Source organism: Geospiza fortis, unplaced genomic scaffold (assembly GCF_000277835.1).
Source record: "Geospiza fortis unplaced genomic scaffold, GeoFor_1.0 scaffold104, whole genome shotgun sequence".
NCBI lineage: Eukaryota > Metazoa > Chordata > Aves > Passeriformes > Thraupidae > Geospiza > Geospiza fortis.
Window position 1 is genome coordinate 6,008,310 of NW_005054325.1, and position 9,946 is coordinate 6,018,255.

General features: G+C 41.7%; 1 protein-coding gene across 2 annotated transcripts in view; it reads right to left on the reverse strand.

Annotated features, from left to right (window-relative positions):
* ATXN1 (ataxin 1) overlaps positions 1 to 8,036 on the reverse strand; it is a 155,504-nt gene extending 147,468 nt beyond the window's left edge. The window contains exon 1 of one of the 2 annotated variants that reach the window (XM_031056984.1): positions 7,922 to 8,036. The gene's annotated coding sequence lies outside the window, so the exon portion shown is untranslated. The remainder of the gene's footprint in view (positions 1 to 7,921) is intronic. The other variant, XM_005420981.3, reaches the window with a different exon arrangement.
* Positions 8,037 to 9,946: the final 1,910 nt, after the last annotated feature.

The window sequence follows — 9,946 nt, forward strand, 5'->3', positions numbered from 1 at the left end:
CAGCATGATAGTGAGATCTTCATGCTGCTGAGGATGCTACACCTCTCTATCAGACATCTCCTGCCTGTTGCTGTAGATTCTTCAATTAAGCTCACGTAATATTACAAAAATGTGTAGAAACATAGAATGACTTTTGTCATCCGACACAACTCTATTTTGTTCTGAACTTTCAAGAAATCACAGTTCAAGCACACAGACATTCTTTGGAGAGCTGCCCTCAATGCTAAAAATGGCAATGGAATTGCACAAGGCAGGGGGGAGGGGAGAGAAGAAAATTCCAAGAAAACTTTGACTCATCCATTGTAATTCCTCAGGTTTTTGGAGCAGAGAATGGAATGCCATCAAGCTAAAATTGACAGAGCTATTTTCTGATCTCTAAGTGATGTCAATACCTCACAAATCCACAAGTGCTGGGAAAATTTTTCTCTGCAAAATTCTAAGAATGACTCTTAAAATTTGTTGGGTTGGGGGGGGAACCCAGAGCTAAAAGAGGTACTTGAAATTAAACTCCTACGTAGGTGTGTTTTTGAATACTGAGAGTATTAGGCTTCACAGCTTTTTGCTATCTGTGACTCAGACTTGCTGCCACAGGTGTCAAGTCATCAGGGACTTAACTGGAGCTCTGCAGAAACCTACTGCTTTGTGAATATTTTTTTAACTATATGTTAAAAAAATAACCCTCAAAGACAGACAAAAAGCAAGCTTTTCCACTCAGTAAAGACCTGAATCTTTCCAGTCACCAGATTTTACTGTCCTGTCACCTTTCACCTAGAAAAGCAGATTTTTCTGGTTTTCTGTTGTTTAATTCTTAAGGTTTTCAGAACCACATCATGTCCACCAGGGTTTTCAGAACAACACAGTGTCAACCAAGTCGAACAGGAAAACAGCTTCAATAAAGTTCTGAGAATAACACATCTACTCTGGCACGCCAACACACTATTTTTAATTGAAGCTCATTAAAGATGTAATAGAAGAAAAATTATATTCACTTCCAGCACTGTTCCATCAATGCAGTGAGATAATCATGCTGCTGTACCATACATAAAGCAATATTTATGAGTAGTGGTTTAGGTAATTTAATGGAAAGGCAGAAAGCAATGATTCATTCCTTGTTCTATCTGTTGCTGAAAAATTACTTTTGCCAATTGCAGGGCCCAAGCAGGCACACAGAGAGATTGCTTTCAAATGTTAGTAAAACAGAGACCTGGAAAATGAAAAGAGACAAGTCAGTTGAAATGCCGAACAAAAGGAAAAAAATCTGGATTTCAGATGAGAATTACTTTACAGAGCAGCATACAAATGCAGGCCTCTGAAGTAATTTAAACCAAATGCAGATTGAGACTGAAGTCATTTAGTGAGTCAGCACAGTAATAGGACACTAAAATTACATGTGAGAAAAGTGCAATCCTTTTTGTATAGCACACTCTTATTTTATCCCAAATTTTCCTGAAAACAAATTAATTGTATCCTTTGTGTTGTACCTTCTTCATTTCCTTTGGACTCAACCTCTACCTTCCAGAAAGAAACAAATTTCATGCAGGCTGACTAGGACTTGAATTTCCCTTTCACAAAAGTTTCATCTCCAGACCATGACCACATTAATAAACAATCATTGGCATGAACACTACTGACCGTCTTCCAAGTTATGATTACTTTCCTCTGAAAATTCTTTTTTTTTTTTTAATTAACAGTTAAAACCAAAGCTGCGGAGAATCATTAAAGGTTCTGCCTCCCACATTCTGCCATTCCAGAGGTTTCAATCACCTACAATCTGGTACAGATGGGGACTTCAGTGCTAAATATGCCCCCCATCAGTCAAAGAAAGGCTTTGCCTTCTATCTGCTTCAAATATTTTTTAAACCCATAATGGTTTTTAAACTTAAAAAGCAATCTTCATCTCATTCTTGCCTCATACTTTCAAAAAATGTAATTCTGTGAAAGCCACAACAATTGCTTGTTCAATAGAGACTGCTACTCTCTGAAGTGCTTTCTCAGATAGATTTGTATGGACATACGTGGGAGAAATGAATACTCCAAAAATATCCACAACAGATAACAAGTAGTGTCTAGAAACAACAAAAAGAAACAAAAAAAAAAAAAAAAGAAAAAGAAAGTCCTCCAAATGCAGCCTAAATTGGAACGAATGCCTACAGTAGCAACAGCACAGGAAGAGCAAAATGTTATTGTACATTACTGGCCCGCAGCCCACAATTACAAAAAATACTGCAGTATTCCACAGTAACAGCATAAAATATTATCATTTCAAACAAGCAGCTGCAGCACCCTGCCCACAGCAGCCACGTCCCAGAGAGCCAGGGGAGGAGAGGGCTGCCAAAGGACTCCCCACTGCAGAGGGGCAGTGGGCCACGGGGTTGGTGAACCCTTGGGATGCCTTCTCCTGACACCCATGGCTCCATCAGGGCACAAAGAACCACTGCTCAGCAGCAAAATGCTCCCACATGGGCTCCAGCTGCTGAGCCCTCCAGCTGCTGAGCCCTCCAGCAGAAGGGAATCATGATGCTCACTCTGCATTCTCCCTCTTGCTGTAGTGCGCCTTCTGCCAAATCTTCATTTTCACATTGTCTTGGATTCAATAGAATCTCCCCCATCCCAGCTCCCCTGCACTAATGCCTGTGGTACCCAGCCCCCTGTAACAGCCAGCTAGCAGGTTTTAACAGTGGCCTAGCCAGGGGCTCCCACAGAGACTGGCATACAGTGCCATTGTGATGGCTACCATTCCCCTCCCCAGACAGTGAGCAGCTGCTCCACTACAGGTCAGCAAAAGGGGAGACAACACGCACACAAGTTTATCAGCAATGCTCATGTCAACTGCTGTACCCAAGGATGGCCAGCACAGAGGGCAGTCCCACCACAGCAAACAAAAAAACCCCAAAAAGCAACAAGTCCATCTGCTCACTGGAATGCACTGCACACTAATGAATAGCCCTAAGTAGGAATAACACCTACCACATTTGGGTTCTGCATGGATCATAAAAAAAGACCATCTAAGAAGCCACATGTTTTCTGCAAACTTAATGTACTTGCAGAAAAAGCAATCAGAGGAAAAGCAAAGCAGAAACCCAAACTAATGCAGTTTCAGCTAACTAACTACCCCAGTTTCAGCTGAGATGGACTTAATTTTTTTTCCTAGTAGCTTGTAAGTTTTGTGGGTCTTGGATTTAGCATGAGAATAATGTTAATAACACTAGTTGCTCACTAGTGAAGGACTTATCCTAAGTCAAGGGCTTTCCATTTTCCTACATTCTGCCAGCAAGGAGGTACACAAGAAGCTGGGAGGGAGTATGACCAGGGCAGCTGGCCCAAACTGGCCAAAGGGATATTCCGTACAATAGAGCATCCTGCTCAATCTGTCAGCTGGGGGAGTTGTCCAGGAGGGGCTGATGGCTGCTTGGGGACAGGCTGGGTATCAGTCAGTGGGTGGTGAGCAGCTGTGCTGTGTATCACTTGTCTTTCTCACGTTTTATTTCTCTTTCTCTTCTGGTTGCCTCCCTTTTCATGACATCATCATAATTATCATTACCACTACTGTTGTTATTGTTGTTGCTGTTGTTGTATAATTAAACTGTTCTTATCTCACCGCATAGGTTTTACCTACTTTTTTCCCAATTCTCTTACTCATCCCACTGTGCGGGTGCAGGGAGTGAGTGGCTGCATAGTACTTGGTTGTCATCTGGGGTCAAGCCATGACACTCATGCTCCCTATTACAGCCTGCAAATAGTACAGATTCTCCAGACAAAACTGCAAAGCCTGAGCTTTGCCTCAGCTACCAATTCTGCCTCAGGTATTTGGCCTCTCCCCACTGTCCAACAAGCCTGAAGTTAAGTTTGAAAGACACAAACACTGTTGGGGCACCTTTTAGAGATGTTCAAACCATGATGAAAACTGTTTCTCATGCAGCCAACCAGAGATGATGTTTTCAGGAGGGAGCAAATTAACTGCCATACCTAAATACTTCCCAGTTCACCTGCACTTCTCATCTTTCCCACACCAGATTTTCTCTGCCAAATACAAAGGAGACTGTAGTATATATATGTGCAATATATATGCAATAAACTGCAGTAATATATGCACTAGATTGAAATACTGTATCCTTATAAGCAATTCGTTGGATGAAGGATTCAAAGTCCCACAGGGAGTACTGCAAATACACATTAAGTCTCTGGGTGCTGGATTTGACTCTCTGACGTACATAACAGATGTGTAAAGTAACACATAACCAGATGCCTCTCTAGTGCATGCACAGCTAGAGACTGAAAAGCCCTAAAATGTTGTGTCCAAGGGCAAAAGAAAAGGGAGACAATAAAAACAGAACCACATATCTAGCAAGAAATGAAAAATTTGGGCCTTATGGATTTCTTGTCTACAATGCTGAAATTTTTCATGTCTGTAATTCAGCTATGGTATCTCAAGAGAGGACTTTTCAGGAGGTGGCTGTCCAGCCACTGTGGCCTGATTTGCTCCATGCCAGGGTGATAAATCATTTCTTGATGTCTTTGGAATTTCAGGATCCTACTTCCAAAGCCTCCACTGTGATTTCAAAGACCTCCATCCAGAAGAGTGGTCTAACTCCTTAGAAGAAAAAAATACTCAGAAAAAAAAAAGCATTTGGCTGTATAACAGTCACCACCACAGAGGCCTTTCTCCTTTCCCTGAGCTGGTGTGTCCTGGCCACAGTGGCTAGGAGAAAATAGCTGCTGTGCTTTTGCAATAACCTTCTAAGGCAGAGGAGAATGGTGGGTGAGAAAAAGTCAAAAACTTGTTTAAAAGCCTCAGTTTAAAATTTCTGGCTACTCCCATTTCATGAAGTAACTTAAAACCACTCTCTGCTAGAAACTGTGTGAACCACTGACTTCAGCTCTGGATCCTGCCTTTTGCAAAGCTGCTGATGGGCTTGGATCCAAGGCTTTGGTTCAAGCTCTTATGTACTCCATACTGAAATTAACTATACTATACATCCTTTACAATAAATAGCCTCACAGTGAGGAAGGACAGGATCAGCACAGTTCATTTTTCCATCACTCTTTTGAAAGTTTAGGGAAAGCACTGGAAACATTACAGCTTTTGAATATTTTGCCTTATGTGGTTTACAGGCAGCATAGTGAACGGCTGTGCAAGCTTCACCCATTTTCCTGGGACATGCAGTGTGACAGTGTGAGTCCCAGGCAGTGCCCACCAGAGCCAAGCAGAAGGGGCATGGTGGCAGTGGCACGGCCACATCTCGCCACAGTGCTGCCCTGCACTGTGCCACTGGACTCTCCTGCCTCCCTGCACTGAAGGTCTCCCTTCTCTGTCCCCACTACCTCCTCTTTACAAAGGCTCACACACACATACTGAAACAAAAGAATAATTCCATTATGTGCCTGGTAGCCTGTGCACTTTCCTTCTGATTCACAATAGCGGGGCCCCATTGAAAAGATCCATATACAGGGAGTGGGAAAAAAAATCTTAAGTCTCTAGCAAGCACACATATTATCCAAGCCTCATTTCCACTTAACACAAGTTGCTTTGGGATCTAATGCAGCTGATTTGAGGGGAAAATACAAACAAACAAACAAAGTCTTCTTCCATTAGCCAGGGCAGGGGGTGAGGAAATCGAACCAGTGCCATCTTTGTTGAAGAGTTCCACAAAACTAATGGTTCAGGAGAGCTGAGGAGCATGGTCAGGGGACAATTTGTGACTGATCACTGCCATCTGAACATGGCATGCTGACAGCTGAACGAAGAGCAAAACAAAAAAGGCATGTGTTTAATCTGGGCAGGCTCGGTCCTCTGTGTTCACTCCCAGTGCAAAATACAAAGCAGGAGAGAGTCAGTCTCTCTGCCTGCTCAGCTCAGCGCCCACGTAACTCCCTGGCATATACCACAGGACCTTCTCCATGCACACAAATGGGGACATTATTTCTCCACATGCTGAAAAAAATAAGAAAGGAGAAGGATAGCGGTACAATTTAATATATCCTAAAATGGATCTTTTGGCACCAAAGAGGTTCCCTCAAATACTCTGACAATGAGCTCCTGCACTCTGTGATACAAAAAAAGCTAAAAACAACCTCAACGATTTTCTGAGTGTAACATAGAGCTGATAAAATTATTATAAAGGCCACACAGATGCTACAAAATACCTCTTCCTAAGCTTCAACGTGTGCTTCCTCAGAGAGCAACAAGAAGGCAATTGTGAAAGGAAAACCATGCGCCTTATCCTGGCCTGACATCAATGAAAAGAAGGCAGCAATAAAAACATTTTGATTTATGCTCCACAGAACCAAGAAGGAATGCTTGCCTCCAAGAGAGTGGGATGGACAGAAAGCAAAGGTGGGCTGAGGGTGATCACACAACAGAGCACTTCTCTCTCACTGGTTTGGCCAAGACTGTCACCTGCACCTGAAACAGGGCTTGCCCCAGAGCATTTCCTAACCTCAGCCTTCAAACAAGTTTGCATTAATGCCCCATTTCACAACTACAAAAAGTGCCTCAGACTCCTGCTGATAGAGTTCTGTATTCCTGTTTGGGCTCACAGTCCCTAGTGCAAGACCTGCACATGAAAAGGAGTTGGCTACACTGATTTGAAAAACTTTTGACCTGTTCAGAAAAATCAGTACAAATACCTACAGGACCACTACAATCTCCCAAGCAATGGCCCCCGTCCACTGACCAGAAAGGAAATATTTAGCTCCCTGCAGTGGGCCTGTTGATTTCAAAAGAAACTTAATAGCTCTGTTCCTACAAAGCAAATACAGAGCAATCACCAGGGTTCGGCTATGCTCTTCTCTCCTCTGAAATCTGGTAAGCAACATATGTCTGCAAATGCCACTTGCCAAAAAGTTTTGATTCTCTGCACATTTGTGGGAATGTATACCCTGCTTTTTCCAGGTAATATGTGTCTTTTTGATTCTGCAAATTCCTTACAGCAGTTTTGTCTCTTTCAGCACAATTGTGGGGCACAACAGAGTAAATAAATTAAAATTTTTATTTAAGGAAGATGGTGGTGTTTTTTAGTGTTCATTTATGCAACATTTTCATTGGTTAAAAGTTTTACAACTCTAGCATTTTATCCTTACTAAATTCAGGTTTGATTCTTTTCTAATGAGAAATGAAAACAAAACAAACAAACAAAAAAGAAGAGTAGAGGGAAAAGGTGAGCTTCTCCTTGTATCTTGTCATTGCCTTTATTAAAAAAAAATAACTCTGACAACACAATTCAGCCTCAGTCAGGGAACTTTTAGTTCAGTTGCTATTCAAATATCCAAGTGCAATTTGCAACTCTAGTTATGAAAGGGGACATTATTTTCTTTATACGTTTAACTCCGTTTGTTCAAAGGCACACTGATGAAGCAATTAAGGTAGATGTATTGCTAAAGCTGGTATAGAATTCACAGGCTTTGCTAAGAAGTTTGGTATTTCAATGAGGTGTTTAAACATAAAAATGAGAACTATGTATTTAATGTAAAAATATCACTTAAGAATGCTGCAAAATCAGATTACTCATGACATTATCACCAACAGATTAGCATATGCCTTTTTCTGACTGGGTGTTGTATGTTCTTCAATAGCTTTCCTCAATAGTTCCCATATGATATAGATTCCAAACTAGGAAATATTTAGGCTCATGCCTGACTTTCAGGGAGAATAGCCTCATTGATTTAAACAGGGTCTAACCCTTATAAATGTCAGAATGATTGCCAGTTTGTGGGACTGGAACTCATGGGGCCCATTTTCAAAAAGATAAGTGCATTACGTATTTTTACTGCTGTTTCTGGGTTTGCCGTTACCATTCTCTCCGTCCCTCTCCTGCCTGCTTTTATTGCCTTCAACAACAATACCATGACACTCCGAGGTAAATAATGATTAATTTAATTACAAACTAACTGTAACTTATGACAAGACCTTCCAATCACTTACCTCAAATCATGCGTGTTTCAAGATGCAATTGTTAATCTCCTTTTCTCCCCCCGCTCACAGGAGATGTTGCAGACTTTTTTTTCTGGTATTTTTCATTAAAACTGTGCTCCAAGAACTTAAAAAAAAAAAAAAAAAAAAAAAAAAAGAAACACTCAGAATGAAAATGTCATTTCAAGCAATTGGTGGGTGGCTCAGGGGAAATCCCTGACCATTTTTGAATGTATGTTTCATTATCTAAAGCAAGTGTGGTAACTTCCTCCAGCAACAGCTCTTCTGTGAGCTGCACTTAAAAAAAATTTAAAAGACCCAAGTGAACAAAAAAAATAAAACACTGGTTTAGACCACTCAAAACCATGGCATTTGAAAAATCCATAAGATAAGCACACTACAAAGTATTCATTTAAAGCACAATCCAGAATATACCAGACTCCACAAATTTATGACAGCAAAAATGGAACAAAATCCAGAACACAAACCAGAAGAAAAATCATTATGTAAAGTATTAAACTGCTACCCAGTTTTATTCCTGCTATCACTGTTACTATCACTAATAGAACATATACGGCCCTCTCCCTCAGTCTTCACTGAGTTCCTGTAGTATTTCTGTAGTAGCAGCAGCGTGGGGGAAGTAGTAGCCGTGCTGGAGAAGCAATGCAGCATTAGCAGTACAAAACCCAGCCCAGCTGTCGAGAGAGGAAGGAAGGGAGGAGGAGCGACAAAGTAGATGAGTTCAGAGTAACTGGCAGGTCTCTAATACAATCAATTTTGACATTTTCTACCATCACCAAAAAAGGTCTGAAGGCTTTTGACTTTTCAGCGAGTGCTGCTACCAAGAACAGTTTCTCACCGCCCCCTGTTTCACCCTCCTCCCTCTCCTGTACCTGCAGCAAGGCTTGGCCAAGGGCCAGCTGAGTACGTAAGACTCCAAACCAGGCTCTGTCAGCAGGAAAACACTGCCAGCCAGTGCAGAGTTCACGTTCCCTCTGAGAGCGTGGTCTTGCATTTGCATGGCCTCTCTGGGTTACAAGCATCCTAGCTATTTCTCTATGAACAATTTTTAGGACCAACAACCACATTCATTTTTGCTCTGTAAAAAGTCTGAAAGAAACTGTTCCCAGAGTTACACCTGTGGCTAGCCCCACTGAAGCCAACAAATTTACACAACATGACAACAAGAGGATTTGACCTTGAGTGCATGTAAGCCAGAACACTTTGATTTTCTTCCTTGGCTAGAACAGACAGGCCTGAATAATTTTCCTTTTGCTTTTAATTATGAAATGAAGACAATATTCACAGCCTTCTGTAGCTTTATATATCTCAAAAAAGAAAACTTTTCCAAAAGTGGTCAAAAATTCAAAAAGTACAGCTTTCTACACCACAGTGTATTCCCCCACACACCCTGGAGGAAAACAACCCAAAACTTGAAGCAGACCACAACACACAAATAAGGGGAACCTTGACACCTGTACAAAGGCTGTGCCTATGTCACCACTCCCCAGAGCTGCTGATTGTACAAAATACTCAAGCTGGGCCCCTACTCCACTGTGCTTATTCCCGCTGACATGGTGCTGCCTCTTCCTTCAAGGAGCCTGCTCTCACTCTACACTGGTCAAGGCTGCAGGAGCCAAGCCTACCAATTGCAGGAAGCAGACAAAGCCCTCTAAATCTGTGACACACGTCCAGAGAAGGCTCCAAGTTCAAAGTGAAATGAGGACAGTCTGTCCATGACTCATTCCACCTAGAAACCCTTCTTAATTTAAGAAAAAGTGTTAAAGGGATTATCTTACAGAGTGTCACCCTGTGGAATCAACTACGTTCTGCCTCTCATTTTTTTCCTGAACTCAAATACAAGGTGGCCGAAGATCAAAATCAGCATAAAATCCTCCCTTTCTCATTTTACATACTTACATTTTAATGCTCTGTTTAAAGAGTCAAATAAAACTGTTTGATGGACAGATTCACAGCTATCCTCCAGGCTTTTCTGCATGACCTATGGGCAAATGCTATGTGACACTTCCTGAAAGG